The sequence below is a fragment of the Musca autumnalis genome, unplaced genomic scaffold (assembly GCF_047663935.1).
Source record: "Musca autumnalis isolate F117 unplaced genomic scaffold, ASM4766393v1 scaffold_3, whole genome shotgun sequence".
Taxonomy (NCBI): Eukaryota; Metazoa; Arthropoda; class Insecta; order Diptera; family Muscidae; genus Musca; species Musca autumnalis.
This window is the reverse complement of record NW_027411866.1, coordinates 26,537,366-26,558,166: the sequence shown is the minus strand read 5'-3', so window position 1 is coordinate 26,558,166 and position 20,801 is coordinate 26,537,366. Positions and strand designations below refer to the sequence as shown.

The 20,801-nt window shown below is 34.3% G+C and overlaps 1 protein-coding gene across 4 annotated transcripts in view; it reads right to left on the bottom strand.

Moving 5' to 3' along the window:
• Positions 1–20,178, bottom strand: part of LOC141396900 (D-beta-hydroxybutyrate dehydrogenase, mitochondrial) — a 90,729-nt gene extending 70,551 nt beyond the window's left edge. The window contains exons 1-2 of one of the 4 annotated variants that reach the window (XR_012411262.1): positions 20,000–20,111; positions 18,994–19,100 (exon numbers count right to left, since the gene is read on the bottom strand). The gene's annotated coding sequence lies outside the window, so the exon portion shown is untranslated. Of the gene's footprint in view, positions 1–18,993; positions 19,101–19,656 lie in introns of all 4 variants that reach the window. The other 3 variants (XR_012411261.1, XM_073972621.1, XM_073972620.1) reach the window with 3 other exon arrangements.
• Positions 20,179–20,801: the final 623 nt, after the last annotated feature.

Genomic DNA, 20,801 nt, shown 5'->3' with positions numbered 1-20,801 from the left:
AAAAGTTGTTATTGACAAAAATTTCCATGCAAAAATTTGTTAGCGACAACTATTTCCATGGAATAAGTTATTATCAACAACTATTTCCATGAAAAAAGTTATCATCGACAACTATCATCGTTGTTATCGACAACTATTTCCATGGAAAAAGTTGTTATCGACAACTAATTCCATGAAAAATGTTGTTATCAACAACTATTTCCACGGAAAATGTTGTTATAGACAACTGTTTCCATGCAAAAAGATGTTATCGATAACTATTACCATGGAAAAAGTTGTTATCGACATTTATTTCCATGGAAATAGTTATTATCGACAAATATTTCCATGGAAAAAGTTGTAATCGACTACTATTTCCATAGAAAATATTGTTATCGAAAACAATTTTCATGAGACAAAGTTTTTATCGACAACTATTTCCATGCAAAAATTTGTTATCGACAACTATTTCCATGGAATAAATTATTATCAACAACTATTTCCATGGAAAAAGTTGTTATCGACAACTATTTCCACGAAAAATGTTGTTAACGACAACTATTTCCATGCAAAAAGTTGTTATCGACAACTATTTCCACGCAAACTGTTGTTATCGACAACTATTTTTATGCAAAATGTTGTTATCGACAACTATTTCCATGGAAAAAGTTATTATCGACATTTATTTCCATGGAAATAGTTATAATCGACAAATATGTCCATGGAAAATGTTGTAATCGACTGCTATTTCCATCGAAAATATTGTTATCGACAAATATTTTCAGGGATGAAATTGTTATCGACAACTATTTGCATCGAAAAAGTTGTTATCGACAACTTTTTCCATTGAAAAAGTTGTTATGGGCAACTTTTTCCATAGAAAAAGTTGTTATCGAAAACAATTTTCATGAGAAAAAGTTGTTATCGACAACTATTTTCATGGGAAAAGTTGTTATCGACACATATTTCCATGAAAAAAATTTTTGTCGACATTTTTGGTCTGTTCCAGTACTGCAAGAATCTACTAATTTTTACTACTTTTTTCGATAACATAAAGGAAAAAATGTTATCGTAGTAAAAAATAGTAGCTTCTTGCAGGTTCTGGAACAGAGCATTTTTCAGTATATTTTTTAAGGAAAATGTCTTTATAACTTCCATCTCTCCAAACTACTCGACCCTACTGAAAATGTGCATCTTTGTTGAAGATTATTTCCAATTATGCTTTGGGAGTTTTATTCTTACCTCTCCAACAGCAGCAGCAACAGTAAATAGCCTCAATAGTTAAATAAATGGATAGAAGATGGATGGATGGTTGAGCGATGTTGTGGTATCTCGATGGCGTTTGTTTGAATGCACTTGTTTACCGCTGGCTGGTTGGCGTTAATGGCCATAACAATGATGTGCAATCATCACGTTTTTTGGAAAATAATTTCATCTTGCATTGAAGCTCAAGAGTAACTTTCACGCTTTCATTTGTTTATGTTTTGTTTTGAATTTGTTATTTTTTCATTATTATTTTTGTTTCGTTTTTTTTTCTATTTACAAACACTTTGTTAAGAAAAGAAATTCAATGAATATGTGGGTAATTGCAGGCAGCAAGCAGGCGGGACAGACAGGTTATTTGCCAGTAGGTTTTTGTGTTAGAAATATGGAAGATTTAGAAATTGGAGAAATTGATTCTGATTTGTCTGGATTTAAAAGCAAAGTGAGGTAATCAAGTTGTTTTTATTAAAAAGCTTTCAATACCTGTATTGAATATTAAGTCAATTATTAAATTTAAAATTTAAGTAAAGAGACAATTTTGCCAAAAATGATCTACGCAGTTAAGACTTCCTTTTTGCAAAAATAGAAATCCACAATTTAATCATTCATTCATTAATTAATTCTTTGATATTATCTTTGGAATTTATTTAGTTTTGTTTTTGTTATAAATAAATCATTTCCATTCATAATCCAAATGTAGCAATTAAACATTTTGTTAGTCGACTTGCTGCTTTTCGAAATCATTTAAAATAATTATGTGAAATTAAAATTGCTTATTGTTTTATAGTTCCGAAAAGCAAGACACAGCCAGTCAAATTCGCATGGCACGGCACAGAGAATTTTTTCTAGTTTGGCTTAATTCATTTCCTTTAGCTTGAATGAAGTCATAACTGACACCGCCGCCATAACATAACACACAACAAACGGCAGCGACAGCAGCAACAGCGAGTGCCTGAGATCACTTTTCAAAATTTTTGCAATTGCTGCTTAATTTTAAAAGTCTGATTTGACTTTGAGATTACAATTCTAAATTCACAAGTGGAAATATTTATTAAATGCAGTCTTTGTAGTTGTCGTTGTTGTTGCTGTTTTTGCTTAGCATTGCAAATTACCAATTTTGACTCATAAGTGGCACAAGAGAAGAAGAACAATAAAAATATTTGAGACAACTAACTTGAGATGACATATGACAATAACAATGCAGGTGGTGGGCGGGGCATAATTTGAATTCAGTCACAGCAGTGGTGGCAAGAGTATTTTACATTGTTATCGACAGCTATTTCTATTGAAAAGTTGTTAACGACAACTATTTCCATGTAAAAAGTTGTTAACGGAAACAATTTCAAGGGAAATAGGTGTTATCGATAACTATTTCCAGGAAAAGTTGTTATCGATAACTATTTTCATAAAAAAAAAAATATTATTTTTATGGAGAAAGTTGTTTCGTCGAGTAAGTTGTTATCGAAAAATATTTCCATGGAAAAAGTTTTTATCGCCAACTGGTTGCGTAGGAAATGCTGTTATCGAAAGTTATTTCCGTAAAAATGTTGTTATCGACGACAATTTTTCATTAAAAAGTTGTTATCGGTAACTATTTCCATGGAAGAAGTTGTTATCGACAATTTTTTCTATGGAAAAAGCTGTTATGGACAACTATTTCCATGGAAAAGTTTGTTGTCGACTACTATTTCCATGGAAGAAGTTGTTATCGACAAATTTTTCTATGGAAAAAGCTGTTATGGATTACTATTTCCATGGAAAAGGTTGTTATCGACTACTATTTCCATGGAAAATTTTGATATCGACAACTATTTCCATCGAATAATTTGTTATCGACAACTATTTCCATGGAACAAATATTATCGACAACTACTTCCATGAAAAAAAATTTGTATCGACAACTATTTCCATGGTAACAGTTGTTATCGACAACTATTTCCATGGAAAAAGTTGTTATCGACAACAATTTCCACAGAAAAAGTTGTTATCGACAACAATTTCCATAGAAAAAGTTGTTATCGACAACAATTTCGATGGAAAAATTGTTATCGACAACAATTTCCATAGAAAAAGTTGATATCGACAACAATTTGCATGGAAAAAGTTGTTATCGATAACTATATCCTTGGAAAAAGTTGTTATCGACAACTATTTCTACGGAAGAAGTTGTTATCGGCCTCTATTTCCATAGCAAAAGTTGTTATCGACCACTGTTTCCATTGAAAAAGTTGTTATCGACAGCTGTTTTCATGAAAAAAGTTGCTATCGATAACGGAAAAGGGTGCTATGGACCTTTTATGTAAGGCTGGCAAAAAATCGATTGCACTATCGATAGTATCGATTATTATTTTACGGTGCTTTTCGGTTTTGTGAATATGAGAAAGTAAGTCCGTAGTCACACGTATAAACTTTTCGGAAAAGTAAATGGCATTTTTGTGTAGTTTTATTAAATAAAAGCAATTGTTTTTCACTTTATATTTCTGTGAAGTACTTGCACATAATTGCTCTGTTCCAGAACATGCAAAAAGCTACTATTTTTTACTACGTTAACGTTTTTTCCTTTATGTTATCGAACAAATAGTAAAAATTAGTAGATCCTTGCAGTACTGGAACAGACCAAATGTCAACAAAAGCATAGACATTTCCGCCATTTTTATTTCCAAATTAATCACAAATTAATGATAATATCGATAACTGTCGATTTTTTGAAATGAAATATGGAAAATATCTAATGTTGGTAATATCGATAGTTTGCCTGCTGTACTATATTATACCAGAACCAGCAAGAATCTACACATTTTTACTACGATAACAAGTTTTCCTTTATTTTATCGGAAAAGATATTAAGAGTTTGTAGATTCTTGCATTTCTGAACAAGACCAAATGTTTATTCTAAAATCTTTAGTTTTTATAAGTCGCCCAATGTTCTTAATAACAATTAACCGACTTATTACTATAAATTACAAAAAAAAAAAAACGAATGTTTATTTAGACTGTCAATTCATATCGTAGATATAAAACCTGAGGGTGTGTTGTCATCATGAACATCATCATCTCTACTTTTAAACCGTTCAGCTAAGCTATACATTAGCTTAGCTTAAAGGTAAATGGTTTTTGTATGATAAATAGCTATTTAAACCTCCATTCATTCACAAAGTTTAAAATATTTTCGTAATAAATTTTTGTGTTGCTGTAGAGAATGAGAAAAAAATATTAACGTTAAATTTTTTTTCTTCTTGAAGATAATGAACATTCTTGTCTAAAATTATGTGCCAAAGACTTTAAAAAGGTAACCGAAATAATTTTTTTTTTTTTGCAAAAACAAAAGCTAGATTTGTTAAAGTTTTGTATGTGTTTGTGTATTGTTGTCAACATAAATAACAACGGATGGTCGTTTGATGGTACGAACACACCTCAAAAACAAATATTTACGTTTTGAATTTATTGGCAGCGACGACAAGAGTAGGACCAGCATACTTGAGTGTACGATGTTAGGTTATAAAAGTTTTAATTGGGATCAAGAACTTTGGGAGATATTCCTGTTTTTGGCAGTTAGAGAGGGAGAAAAGGAAGAATACTTAACCTAGATTTAAATGGGGTTTGTGTTATGTTATAAAATATGGAAAAAAGTTGTTATCGGTAACAATTTCCATGAAAAAAGTTGTTATCGACAACTAATTCCAACGAAAAAGCTGTTATCACCAACTATTTTCATGGAAAAACTTGTTATCGACAACTATTTCCATGCAAACTACTGCTATCGACAATTAATTCCAAGAAAAATGTTGTTATCGGCAACTATTTCCATGCAAAGCGTTGTTATCGACCAATGTTTCTATCCACAAATTGTTATCGACAACTATTTCTATAGAAAAAGTTGTTATCGACAACTATTTCTGTAGAAAAAGTTGTTATCGACAACTATTTCTATAGAAAAAGTTGTTATCGACAACTATTTCTATAGAAAAAGTTGTTATCGACAACTATTTCTATAGAAAAAGTTGCTATCGACAACTATTTCTATAGAAAAAGTTGTTATCGACAACTATTTCTATAGAAAAAGTTGTTATCGACAACTATTTCTATAGAAAAAGTTGTTATCGACAACTATTTCTATAGAAAAAGTTGTTATCGACAACTATTTCTATAGAAAAAGTTGTTATCGACAACTATTTCTAAAGAAAAATATGTTATCGACAACTATTTCGATAGAAAAAGTTGTTATCGACAACTATTTCTACAGAAAAAGTTGTTATCGACAACTATTTCTACAGAAAAAGTTGTTATCGACAACTATTTCTATAGAAAATATTGTTATCGACAACTATTTCTATAGAAAAAGTTGTTATCGACAACTATTTCAATAGAAAAAGTTGTTATCGACAACTATTTCTATAGAAAAAGTTGTTATCGACAACTTTTCTATAAAAAAGATTGTTATCAATGTAAAAGAAATACAAAAGTTTGTTATCGACAACCATTTCTAAAGAAAAGGCTGTTATCGACAACTATTTATATTACAAAAGTTGTTATCAATGTAACAGAAATACAAAAGTTGTTATCGACAACTATTTATATGGAAAATTTGTTATCGGCAACTATTTCTATAGAAAAAGTTGTTATCGACAAACTATTTTGAGTAGAAAAGTTTGTTATCGACAACTATTTCTAAATAATAAGCTGTTATCGACAGCTATTTATATTACAAAAGTTGTTATCAATGCAATAGAAATACAAAGTTATTGTCGACAACTATTTCTACTGGAAAAGGTTGTTATCGACTACAATTTCCATGAAAAAGGCGTTATCGAGAAACTATTTCCATAGAAAAAGTTGTTATCGCAACTATTTCCATGGTAAATGTTGTTATCGACAAATATTTCAATAGAAAAAATGTGTTATCGACCACTATTTCTATAGAACAAGTTGTTATTGTCAACTGTTTCTGTAGAAAACGTTTTTATCGAAAAAAAAAATTCATTTAAAATGTTGTTATCGACATATAATTCCAGGGAAATGTTGTTGTAGACAGGTATTTCCGTGGAAAAAGTTGTTATCGGCAACTATTATCATGGAATCAATTTTTATCGCAACTATTTCCATGGTAAATGTTGTTGTCGACAACTATTTCTACTGGAAAAGGTTGTTATCGACTACAATTTCCATGAAAAAGGCGTTATCGACAAACTATTTCCATAGAAAAAGTTGTTATCGACAACTATTTTCATGGAAAAAGTTGTTATCGACAACTATTTCCATGGAAACAATTTTTATCTCAACTATTTCCATGGTAAATGTTGTTATCGACAAATATTTCAATAGAAAAAATGTGTTATCGACCACTATTTCTATAGAACAAGTTGTTATTGTCAACTGTTCCTGTAGAAAACATTTTTATCGAAAAAAAAAAAATCATTTAAAATGTTGTTATCGACATATAATTCCAGGGAAATGTTGTTGTAGACAGGTATTTCCATGGAAAAAGTTGTTATCGGCAACTATTATCAATGCATAAGTTGTTATCGACAACTATTTTCATGGAAACAATTTTTATCGCAACTATTTCCATGGTAAATGTTGTTATCGACAAATATTTCAATAGAAAAAATGTGTTATCGACCACTATTTCTATAGAACAAGTTGTTATTGTCAACTGTTTCTGTAGAAAACGTTTTTATCGAAAAAAAAATTCATTTAAAATGTTGTTATCGACATATAATTCCAGGGAAATGTTGTTGTAGACAGGTATTTCCGTGGAAAAAGTTGTTATCGGCAACTATTATCAATGCATAAGTTGTTATCGACAACTATTTTCATGGAATCAATTTTTATCGCAACTATTTCCATGGTAAATGTTGTTGTCGACAACTATTTCTACTGGAAAAGGTTGTTATCGACTACAATTTCCATGAAAAAGGCGTTATCGACAAACTATTTCCATAGAAAAAGTTGTTATCGACAACTATTTTCATGGAAAAAGTTGTTATCGACAACTATTTCCATGGAAACAATTTTTATCTCAACTATTTCCATGGTAAATGTTGTTATCGACAAATATTTCAATAGAAAAAATGTGTTATCGACCACTATTTCTATAGAACAAGTTGTTATTGTCAACTGTTTCTGTAGAAAACATTTTTATCGAAAAAAAAATCATTTAAAATGTTGTTATCGACATATAATTCCAGGGAAATGTTGTTGTAGACAGGTATTTCCATGGAAAAAGTTGTTATCGGCAACTATTATCAATGCATAAGTTGTTATCGACAACTATTTTCATGGAAACAATTTTTATCGCAACTATTTCCATGGTAAATGTTGTTATCGACAAATATTTCAATAGAAAAAATGTGTTATCGACCACTATTTCTATAGAACAAGTTGTTATTGTCAACTGTTTCTGTAGAAATCGTTTTTATCGAAAAAAAAATTCATTTAAAATGTTGTTATCGACATATAATTCCAGGGAAATGTTGTTGTAGACAGGTATTTCCATGGAAAAATTTGTTATCGGCAACTATTATCAATGCATAAGTTGTTATCGACAACTATTTTCATGGAATCAATTTTTATCGCAACTATTTCCATGGTAAATGTTGTTATCGATATCTATTTCCATGGGAAAAGTTGTTATCGAAAAATGTTTCCATAGAAAATATTGTCATCGACAACTATTTCCATTAAAAAATATTTTATCGACAACTATTTTCATGAAAAAAAATTTGTTACCGACAACTATTTTCATGAAAAAATTATCGACAATTATTTCCATGGTAAAAGTTGTTAACGATATCTATTTCCATGGAAAAAGTTGTTATCGAAAATGTTTCCATGGAAAATGTTGTCACCGACAACTATTTTCATGAAAAAAAAAAATATCGACAACTATTTTTATGAAAAAATTTTTTTACCGACAACTATTTTCATGGAAAAAGTTTTTATCGACAACAATTTTTATGGAAAAAGTTGTTATCGACAACTATTTCAGCCGAAAAATGTTTATCGACAACTATTTCCATGGAAAAAGTTATTATCGACAATTGTTTCCATAGAAAAAGTTGTTATCGAGAACTATTTTCATGAAAAAAGTTGTTATCGATGATTTTTTCTGTACAAAATGTTCTTATCGATAACTATATATATGCAAAAAGGTGCTATCGACAATTATTTCCATGGAAAAGGTTGTTATCGACAATTATTTCCATGGAAATTGTTGTTATCGACGACTATTTCCATGGACAAAGTAGTTATCGACAACTATTTACATGGAAAAAACTTGTTATCGGCAACCTTATTCGAGGTATTAATGTGTTTATAGTAAAATTAATACTGCATGACAAAATCAATAAATAACTGCTATTTATTAAAAAAATTCTTCATATCTGCATAATTATATCCATCCCAGCATGATGTGTTTTGTTTTTGTTTAAACAGAGGCTTTAAGAAATTTTAATTAATGTATGACTTGACGTTGTGACTTGACGGCAATATAAACACAAAGTTTATTTTACAACTAAAGTGTGAATGCAAATAGCTGTCGATTTGCATGCTGTATGCCACAGGTATGTACAATTTTATGCATAGAATTAAACAACAAACCTCCAGCAAATAGCAAAGTGTCTCCATGGATGATGGCAGCTTCAAAAGATTCAAGAGATTTCTTAAAGATTTGTGTGCAATCCAGCGAGTAGAGAAGTATTGGACGACAGGTTTTTATGGCAAGCGATAATTTTTGCAGCCGTGTTGTTGCTGCGACTTTTAACTGGTTTTGCGTTTTATTTTTTTAGTTTGTTTTTTGATTATTTTAACAGTAAAATATTGCAAAAATTTGCCAACAACAGGTGGAAACTGGATTTACTTTAACTACATGGCTGGCTGGCTGAATACATCGCGAACAACACCATTAAATTACAATTTTTTCTTCATGTTCATACGCCATTCACATCTTGATTTACCACCAGAGGCCTTAAGAAATATTTTAATAATTTGTTTTGTTTTTTAGAGAAAGAGAAAAACAAGTGTAATTGGAAATATCAGGAAACAACTAAAATTATTTTAATTGAGAATTTTTTTCGCTCAATTTCTCGTGATGTTTCTATTAGAATTGCTCTGAAAATTGTGAGAACCGTTTTTTGGTTGATTAACATCCAAAAATGTGGCACAGTTTTTTTATCAGAAAGAAGTCTCTATAATATTAATAATAACCATGCTAATTATGATTGAGCAACGGGTGGGTTGTATTGATTAATGGCTAGCTGCCATCAGAGGCATACATATAATTTATTTAAACTAACATATTTTTATTAAAAAACTTTATTAAGCAAATGTCTAACCCTGATGTGGTGACTAAAATCACAAAAATGAATTATTTATAATGCTAAAAATGGAAATGAGACTAATAAGGAAAGTGAAATAGGTGAGCGTTAATATAAACGCTTGAAAATCGAGGTCCATGAAGTTAAAATATGTCATAAAGAAAAGGAGGAGGCGAAGGAGAGAAAACACATTAATTAGCATTGATGCTTTCGTGACTTTATCGTCAAATTTTGCACATATTTGATCGAAAACGCTTTAGTAATCTGGCTATATAATACAGTAAATCTTCAAGTGTGAACTACCTTTAAGTCACGCTCGGTCCTCTAAAGGCGAGCTTAAGCTGAAAACAGATACAACGTTTGATTAAAGTTTTGCGTTGGACGTCGAGAAAAAACAACAGGGCGACGACGATACCAAAGTCCAGCGGTTACCTGTTTATCGGCATATATTTCAAATGAATTTGAATTTTTCGGCATCATGCCCAACAGTGTAAAAACGGCCAAAACGACACAAAACTTTACCCAAACGTTGTATGTGTTTGCAGCTTTAGAGTGTCCCCTTAAATGGCGATAAGTGCATTATCCCTAATGGGTACTTCACACGATATGTTGTTTGCATATGAGTTGTCACTTCTCCCATACAAAATGTATATGCAAAGTGACAACTCATATGTAAAAAACATATCGTGTAAAGTACCCATAATGGTAGAATTAGTTATGACATAACCATAACGCAATAAGGCCATATCAATCAGCTGATTGAACGAAACCTATGGAAATCAATGTATTCGATTAGTAGTGACATAACGTAATGTCATAGTCATAACCATAAAGCTGAAAACACATACAACGTTTGAGTAAAGTTTTGCGTTGACAAAAAAACAACAACAACAGGGCGACGCCGACACCAAATTCCGGCGTTGATGTGTTTGCCGGTATATATTTCAAATGAATTTGAATTTTTCGGCATCATGCCCAACAGTGTAAACACGGCCAAAACGACACAAAACTTTACCCAAACGTTGTATGCACAGTTTATACAGTTGGCCATTCAGAGTTCTGTTAACAACATTTGACAACAAACATAATAGATTGTTCATTATTGTGATTTGATTTCCTTTGAATTTTATGTATTTGACAGCAAACTTAATAGTCAGGGCTAACTAGTTTGGGCTGAATGGCCAACTGTATAAACTGTGGTTGTATGTGTTTTCAGCTTAAGAACCAAATGGATTTTGGTTTTCTATGGTTATGGGCTATGTCATGACTACCTTAAATTTAATTGACGTGTGTTTTATTTGACCTCTATTCAATGGAATTGACAATTGAAATCCACTAGATTTTGTAAATCTCCAGCCGAAAACACATCCAACGTTTTAGTAAAGTTGGGCGTCATTTCTGATAAAAAATAAAAGAGCAAGGGCAACATAGATCGAATTTGTGTTAAATCTTTTTTCAGAAATGACGCCCAACTTTACTGAAGCGTTAGATGTGTTTACGGCTTCAAGATCATAGATCCAACATTAAAGGCCTGCGTACATAAGCTGCCTTGCTTGCTTCTGATAAAAGAATAAAAAAGAAAAGGGCAACCCAGTTCGAAATTTCCTCGGCCTTCTCTATTCTTTTATTTTTATTATGTCAAAAATGAAGCAGCAAAGCAAGGCAATCAGGCAGAGCTCTGCCACCTTGTTTGACAAATGACGTCACCTGGCAACCCGCTATTTCCCTTGGATCAGACCATCTCCCCACAATTGTCTTCATCAGAATACCGCCCGATTTCATCACCTCTGAACGACGCACTTTCATCAATCGGACGGAAGAGGTAAGTTCAGAGTAGAATGTCACGGTAGATGGTAGCAGAATTCCGACCTCAAACTTCCATTACAAAAACTCGGATGTTGCCGTGAGAGTCATCCTAATCACAATATGGTGGATACCAGAAATGAGGCAACACTTTAAACAAACGTTGATTGTGTGCTCGGCTTAAGAGAGATGGCATTCTCGCTTGAAGCCCTAAACATATCCAACGTTTGAGTAAAGATGGAGATAATTTCTGATAGAAGAATAAAGAAAAATTCAATCTATTGTGACCCTGCTTTTTTATTCTTCTGTCAGAAACGACGTCCAACATTGCTGAAACGTTGGATGTGTTTAGGGCTTAAGCCATTTCTGACAAAGGAATAAAGCTGAAAACACACCCAACGTTTTAGTAAAGTTTTGTGTCATTTCTGGTAGATGAATAAAAGACAAAGTGCTGCCAAGTTTCAGTTTTTCTTTATTCTTTTACCAGAAATGTCTCAAAACTTTACTCAAACGTTGGATGTGTTTTCAGCTTAAGGGTAGCAACACAATGGATTTTTCTTGCTTGCGCGGCTTAATATCGGGTAAAAAATAAATAACGGCCAATACGAATTTGAATTAGGTTCCTTTTTTATTTATTCTTTTACTGGAGCACAAGGCTGATTGTGTTTCTACCATGGTGGAATAATTGGAATAATACTATGTTTACATTTACGAAATCCACTCGATTTCAACTGTCAATTCCATTGCTCAAACGTCAAATCCAATCGATTTCAGATGAGTTTTCATTTGACGTATTCACAAAGGAATTGACAGATGAAATCGAGTGGATTTCGTAAATGTAAACATAGTATAAGAATGTGTTACATCAAAGCTGTGTTCCTTTACGTACCTGAGGTTACCATTTTTACCATTTGTTTCCATTTTTAACCTGCAAAGCGTTCCTTAACCCCGAAAAGTGGCAAAACTGGAAGCAATTTTTAAGAGAGTGAGAGTGGAGAGAGAACGAAAATGGCTTTCTCTTCTACCACAGGCTACCAGCAAAATTTCTGCAGGTAAAAAATGGCAGAACAGATTTTTCGACTATTGTTTGACGATTATTTCACAATGATAAAGAAAATGGACGAAAAACAGAAGAAAAAGTCGAACACTGACAAAACTAAATTAAAAACTGTGAAATAAAAGACGAAAATTGATTTTTTTATGTTTCTTTTTGACATTGCTGCCAGATCTACCATTTATCCGGTCCTTTACTTTTCTGGTAAAAATCTTCATGAGAGAGCAATTTTGAACAATTTTGACACTTTTCTCTTTTAACACTCTTACCATTAAAAAAGTAAAGGAACAAAGCTTGTGTTTCTACCATGGTGGAATAATTGGAATAATACTATGTTTACATTTACGAAATCCACTCGATTTCAACTGTCAATTCCATTGCTCAAACGTCAAATCCAATCGATTTCAGATGAGTTTTCATTTGACGTATACACAAAGGAATTGACAGATGAAATCGAGTGGATTTCGTAAATGTAAATATAGTATAAGAATGTGTTACATCAAAGCTGTGTTCCTTTACGTACCTGAGGTTACCATTTTTACCATTTGTTTCCATTTTTAACCTGCAAAGCGTTCCTTAACCCCGAAAAGTGGCAAAACTGGAAGCAATTTTTAAGAGGGTGAGAGAGAGTGATTCGAGAGTGAGAGTGATTTAGTCTTCTAGTAGAAATAACGTAAGCAACAAAGCCAGCCATTTATGTACAGAGGCCTCAAACTATTTCTGGTAAAAAATTAAAGGCTAAAGGCCTGCGTACATAAGCTGCCTTGCCTGCTTACCTTGCTTACTTCTGATAAAAGAATAAAAGAAGTAAGCAAGGTAAGCAGGCAAGGCAGCTTATGTACGCAGGCCTTAAGGCCCAGGTACAGTCTGTCGCAAAAGTTAGTATACACCGTTGAAACCAAAATGTATTAGGGATAAAAAGCACAATAACTTATTGAAAACAACAGACAATTGGTTTTATTTGATAGACAAGAAGGTTGTCTTCCGTAATAACAATTAAAAGTGCGCAATATTTGCATACATTAGCAAATGTACGGTTCGAATCCCAAAAAGACCAAAATTTATGTCGCAAAAGTTAGTATACAACGTAGAATCCTCGTGGAACTGTGTAAACAGTTCTTGATATTTTTGAACAAAATAAAACTTAATCTGTACTTAAGATCATAAAGAGTATATTAATTGGTTTTAAAGGCAGTAATAGTACTTATAGTGACAAGTCCAACGTACACTGGATCGTAAAATCCACAAAAATTGGTCATCTACAAATACAACAACTGTAGCGACAAAATTCCGAGTGTTATGTCCTGTTTATGAATTCTAAAGCCATGAAATGCTCAGAAATGTATGGTGATCTTAATCGAGTTTCCACTTGTCCTGTTTGAAAAAAAACAGGAATTTCTTGAAGGAAACCCATAATTTTGAGGCCATTGTCCTTTTGAAACATGTAGTAATCCTTAATCCTTACACATAAGGACTTTTCTTTTAAGTTAATTTTCTCACAAATGTTGCCCCTTTTCATATTTCCACCAAAAGTAAATAGTAGGAGAACCTCAAGGTCCGTTGTAAGCCCTACAGTTATACTGTCCTACCGGCCTTGTAGCAGTACCGGACATTCTTCTCGTGTCCTTAGCGTCTAATGTACTACTAATGTCTAATGAACTACTTCTAACTGATCCAGTTAGTTGTATTTTGGTACTAAGTGAAGCGAACACAGCTTTTCAGAACGTTTTTGCACAATCCATGCGTTATGACAGCAGAGAAAGCTCTGTATTAACATTTTAAATTAGCTTTCATATCCTTCTGTGGTGGTGGAGTATCACTGTAGGGCTTACACCAGAACTTGAGATTCTCCTACTATTTATTTTTGGTGGGAATATGAAAAGAAACAACATTTGTGAGAAAATTAACTCAAAAGAAAAGTCCTTATGTGTAAGGATTAAGGATTATTACATGTTTCAAAAGGACAATGGCCTCAAAAGTATGGGTTTCTTTCAAGAAATTCCTGTTTTTTCAAACAGGACAAGTGGAAACTCGATTAAGATCACCATATATTGAAACTTTAGACCTTTTCTGAGCATTTCATGGCTTTAGAATTCATAAACAGGACATAACACTCGGAATTTTGTCGCTACAGTTGTTATATTTGTAGATGACCGATTTTTGTGGATTTTACTATCCAGTGTACGTTGGACTTGTCACTATAAGTACTATAACTGCCTTTAAAACCAATTAATATACTCTTTATGATCTTAAGTACAGATTTAGTTTCATTTTGTTCAAAAATATCAAGAACTGTTTACACAGTTCCACGAGGATTCTACGTTGTATACTAACTTTTGCGACATAAATTTTGGTCTTTTTGGGATTCGAACCGTACATTTGCTAATGTATGCAAATATTGAGCACTTTTAATTTTTATTACGGAAGACAACCTTCTTGTCTATCAAATAAAACCAATTGTCTGTTGTTTTCAATAAGTTATTGTGCTTTTTATCCCTAATACATTTTGGTTTCAACGGTGTATACTAACTTTTGCGACAGACTGTACATAAGAAGGCTCGCCGGTTGGCTTTCTTGCTCCGCTTCATATCTGATAAAAGAATAAAGAAGGCCAAGCCAGATTCTAATTCAAAAAGCCATTTCATGTTTAAATCTTTTATCAGAAATGAAACGGAGCAAGAAAGTTAGCCAGCGAGGCTTATTATGTACCAAAGACTTAAAGGCCAAAACTCAATGGATATTTCTTGCTTGCTGAGTCATTATTCACTGACATTACCGTAAAAAATAGAAAAGGGTCTGCAATCTGTAACTGACAAGCAGCGGAGAAACCCGGACCTCCGTCATATAAAATCTAGACTGGAATGTACTCACGGCTTTTTTGCGAAGACGGTAGCCGCGCCGAATGGAATTCGAGAATCCTACTTCCGGTTGGTAGATTGAGCAGTGCTAACTTCGTGGTTTATGCCTCCTCTAGCAGAGGTTAGGTAAGAATTTCCTTTATAATTCAAAAACTTATGTATCGAGGACTAACAAATTATTTGTCTGTTCCAGAACTGCAAGGATATACTAATTTTTACTATTTTTTCGATATCTCAAAGGAAAAATGTTATCGATTTAAAAATTTGTAGATTCATTCAGGTTCTGTAACAGTTATTTAAAAAACGAAGAATTGTTGATAACGAAAGTCAAATGGTTGGTCGGTGATCATTGGTCTTAGGTCATGTTTTGCGACAACATGTTGACAGATCCAATGATTACCGGTTTAGGCAACCCAATCTTCTGATATTCGAGTAGGGAATGTTCCTGGACATCAAACGATCGCTATAAACGTTCTTGTCGAATACCAAATAAAGGAAGTGGTTTGCTGTGTTCTCCGCCACCCAACAGCGAAACAACTATAGTAGGCCTGTGCTTTTATTAGACACTCTTGAAGTTAAAAACGCATTCAACAGTCTAAGATGGAGAGACGTTATACACATTTTGATGTCCCTACATACCTCATGAAGATAATCAGGAGCTAATTAAGCGAAAGAGTACTAATGTTCTAAACCAGCGAGGGTACACTGAATGTACAAATAACATCGGGCGCCACACAAGGTATCATCCTAGGCCCTGATATTTGGAACATCAGCTATGATGAGATTCTCAAAATAGACATGTCCAAGAACATATTCCTATTCTGCTTTCCCTAGATGATATAGCCGCAGTTATTCAGGCCAGAAGTACAGAGGAAGCACAACGAGCGTGGCTAGAATCACACAGATTGGAGCTGGCCATGCACAAAACCAAGCTGGTACTTTTGTCAAGGAGGCATATCCCGGCAGTAGTCGACATGAATGTAAATGACATAGTCATTCACACCCAGGAAGTTCTCACATACATGGGAATACGACTAGACAATAAAATGTCTTTCTCGCCGCAAGTGAAATATGCAACGGAAAAAGCTACGCATATCACAGCCCAACTCAACAAATTGATGGTAAAAGTAGGAGGACCTCTCCCCAATAAAAGGAAACAACTAATGGAGGCGTGTAACAATATCCTCTTCTATGGATGCGAAATCTGGGAACGGAGTAGGTCAATTGCACAAAATAACCAACAAATTACTAGCACTACAAAGAACAGCGGCATTGCGAGTTGCCTCTGCATATCGCACGGTATCAGGACCAGCAGTTCAAATTATAGCGGGTATGATTACCCATCGAATAAATAGTTGAAGAACGGTGGAAACCGTTTGAGGCAAAACTCTTCCAAAACGCGTATGCGAGCGCAGAACAAACGCGAGAAGAGACATATGCAAAGTGTTAGAGGCGCTTGGATTGGAAAACCTATGGCAGATGGTCTGCGAAGATGGGTGAATAGAAGACACGGATATTGAAACAAAGATGCTCTCCGGTCATGGATATTTCCGGAAGTATTTGTTTAAACGGTGGAAAGTGCATTTCCTCATTTTGCCTATAAGAGGAAGAAGAAATACTAGCAGCACAAGTAATTGGCGATATTTCGGCCGAAAATATTGTGGAGAAAATGTTAGCAGATCAAGAACTCTAGAATGCAATCGCAAGGTACTGCGAAGAGTTGCTGAGAAAAAAAGGTAGACCTAACGCTTAAAGTAAGCAAACAGTGGTGCTTGGATGCAAGCATAAAGGAGAAGTAGGTCACTGGCCTGGGTTGCACTTCGAAGTAATACGAATGTGGTGCCGAGGTGGACGCAGCTTCCAGAGGTGATCAGTTGGGGCTTTAGTCGCTAAAAAGATCCAGCCCGGCATACCACGATGAGTGACGATTCACCGTGAATGCGCAAATCAAGAACACTAGAATGTAATCGCAAGGTAATGCGAAGAGTTGCTGTGAAAGGAGAAAGATAGACCTTAGATAACGCTTAAAATAAGCGTACAGCTCTGCTTGCATGCAAGCAAAAAGGAGAAGAAGGCTATTGCCTGGGAGGCACATCGAAGCAATACGAAAGTGGTGCCGAGGTGGACGCAGCTCCCAGAGGTGATCAAATCAAGAACACTAGAATGCAATCGCAAGGTACTGTGAAAAGTTGCTGAAAAAGAAAAAGGTAGAAAAAGGTAAGCAAACAGCGATGCTTGGATGCAAGCAAAAAGGAGAAGAAGGCCACTGGCCTGGGAGGCACATCGAAGTAATACGAAAGTGGTGCCGAGGTGGACGCTGCTCCCAGAGGTGATTAGGTGGGGTTTTAGTCGGTATAAAGATCGAGCCCGGCATACCACGATGAGTGACGATTCACCGTGAATGCGCAAATCAAGAACACTAGAATGTAATCGCAAGGTACTGCGAAGAGTTGCTGAGAAAGAAAAAGGTAGAGCTGGATAACGCTTAAAGTAAGCAAACACCTGTGCTTGGATGCAAGCAGAAAGGAGAAGAAGGCATAGGTGGACGCAGCTCCCAGAGGTGATTAGGTGGGGTTTTAGTCGGTATAAAGATCGAGCCCGGCATACCACGATGAGTGACGACTCACCGTGAATGCACAAATCAAGAACACTGGAATGTAATCGAAAGGTAATGCGAAGAGTTGCTGAGAAAGGAAAGGTAGACCTAGATAACGCTTAAAGTAAGCAAACACCTGTGCTTGGATGCAAGCAAAAAGGAGAAGACCGCTGGCCTTTGAGGCAATCGAAGTAATACGAAAGTTGTGCCGAGGTGGACGCAACTCCCAGAGGTGATCAAATCAAGAACACTAGAATGCAATCGCAAGGTACTGTGAAAAGTTGCTGAAAAAGAAAAAGGTAAGCAAACAGCCGTGCTTGGATGCAAGCAAAAAGGAGAAAAAGGCCACTGGCCTGGGAGGCACATCGAAGTAATACAAAAGTGGTGCCGAGGTGGACGCTGCTCCCAGAGGTGATTAGGTGGGGTTTTAGTCGGTATAAAGATCGAGACCGGCATACCACGATGAGTGACGATTCACCGTGAATGCGCAAATCAAGAACACTAGAATGCAATCGCAAGGCACTGCAAAGAGTTGCTGAGAAAGAAGAAAGGTAGACCTTAGATAACGCTTAAAGTAAGCATACAGCTCTGGTTGGATGCAAGCAAAAAGGAGAAGAAGGCCACTGGCCTGGAAGACACCTCGAAGTAATACGACAGTGGTGCCGAGGTGGACGAAGCGCAGGTGGGTTTTAGTCGGTATAAAGATCGAGCCCGGCGTACCACTATTAGTAACGATTCACCGTGAATGCGCAAAAGCGTTTTCCCATTTGAGCCGCAAAAAATATATTACAGTCGAACCTCGATTTTCCGAAAACATCCATTATCCGGGAAAGGAAAACACAGAATTTTTGGTCATTTAACCACCGATTAACCATGAAAATCTTTATGATCCGGGATTAAAATTCATTCGACCAATTTTCAATGGACAACAACTAATTATTTTAGGACATTTTCAATCTTGTAATCTCCACATTAAATTAAATTTGCATAAATGCATTTTTTTATGTTTTTATTATTTTATTATTATTGTTTTTATTATTATTTTTATTATTATTGTTATTATTATTACTATTATTATTATTATTAAAAAATATTTTGAAAAAAAAACAAAATTTGTAAACCTACCTTTTTTAACAATCCGCTTGAAAATGTAAAAATCTCTTCTTGTATAGGTATAATCCCAAATGTGTGTGACGCTTAATGACGCAGATTGACACTCAGTTCGTTTAAAACTGCAATACAATACAAAAATTAAACACTTGTTTTAAGGCACAAATATAATTTATTTTGAAAAAAGATAACACTGTGTCATTCTTAAAGAAATTATTTATTGTTAACAAAACCACAAAAATTAATGTATTTTATTTTTCATAAATTATAGCATTGCCATGTTTTTCTACTCGGTTTCAACAACATCCAAATTTTGTAAACACAGTTTTAAAAACAGTAATTAAAATTGTTTCAATTTTTCATATGTTATTTTTCAAAACGAAACGAAAACAAGAAATACATTAATCAATATTTGTTTTTATTGCTGTTGTTTTTCTTCTTTATTTTCGTTTTATGGGAGCATTTGAAGCTTCGTTATTTTGGAAATCTTTCACTTTTTTTGTAATTTATGTTTAAAGGCACCAATGTGACGGGTGGCTTGTCTGTAACTTAGGGACAAGTTGTGTTTTTTGTAGAAAAAAAGTTTCCACCAAAAATGGGAAAAGTGCATTGGTATTTTATCGATCCACCGCACAGTAGCAACAACAACAACACGAAAAGTCGAAAAACCGGACTCACAATGAATAAAAAAATTCAGCAACTAAACCAAAACCAATAAAACGTAGATTCCCTCTGACAAAATTGTCTTCTTTAGCTTGTTCCGAGATATTCAATCGCAACAAAAAATGTACCAAGCGCGTTATTTTTGTAAACGTTCTTCAACGCTATATTGACAAGTTAGTTCTGTGCAATGCAGTTCACCATCGAATGCAGTAAATGCAGCAGCTCTTTTACTAGACTAGTTTAGCGATCCAACCCACGACGACGACAACAGACCGAACGAACGAAGCAACCGAAAACGCTTAATCAAAACCTCTTCTAAAAACAACAACAACATAAGACGTGTAAAACAACAACTAACATTTATAAGCGCATGCGTGTTTTTGCCACCAAAGAATTCAAGTGTGATGTTCGCTGCGTAGCTACTACAAACGAAGACTACCACTAGCTTTAAGACATTCACCAAGTCATAGCTATGGCTAGCTTAAAAAACCAAGTAGATAAAACCCCTCAACAACCAGATATCAAGCCAACCAATGCAAGTCGCAGTTGCTATTCTCTTGGAATGCTAATTTCTCTCTTCTCATTTGTGGAAGCTTTTTTTACAAGCAAAAGCTTAAAGTTGCTAATGAACGAAGTTAAGCAGAGGCACGAAGATCGTGAAGCACTCGAAGAAAAATATCAGTTTAAGACAGGAATTAATTTCTAAAACCAGACAAACCTAACGAAACGCAACTTTTATATACGAGCTAAAGCAAGTCTCTACATGCGAACTAAAACGAGTCTTTATAAGCCAGCTAAAGCGATTCTTTATAACCAAGCTATAGGCCTTTTCTGCAAGTAAGGAAATCCTTTATGAAGGACAGGGTGCTTCTGTATACCCTTTCTGAAAGAAAGAGCGCTTCTATAGGCCCTTTATGAAAGAAAGGGTGCTTCTGGAAGAAAGGGTGCTTCAATAGACCCTTTTGGAAAGAAAGGGTGCTTCTATAGACATTTCAGTAGGAAAGGGTGCTTCTATAGACCCTTTCTCAAGGACAGGGTGCTTCTATAGACCCTTTCTCAAGGACAAGGTGCTTCTATAGACCCTTTCTTAAGGACAGGGTGCTTCTATAGACCCTTTCTTAAGGGCAGGGTGCTTCTATAGACCCTTTCTCAAGGAAAGT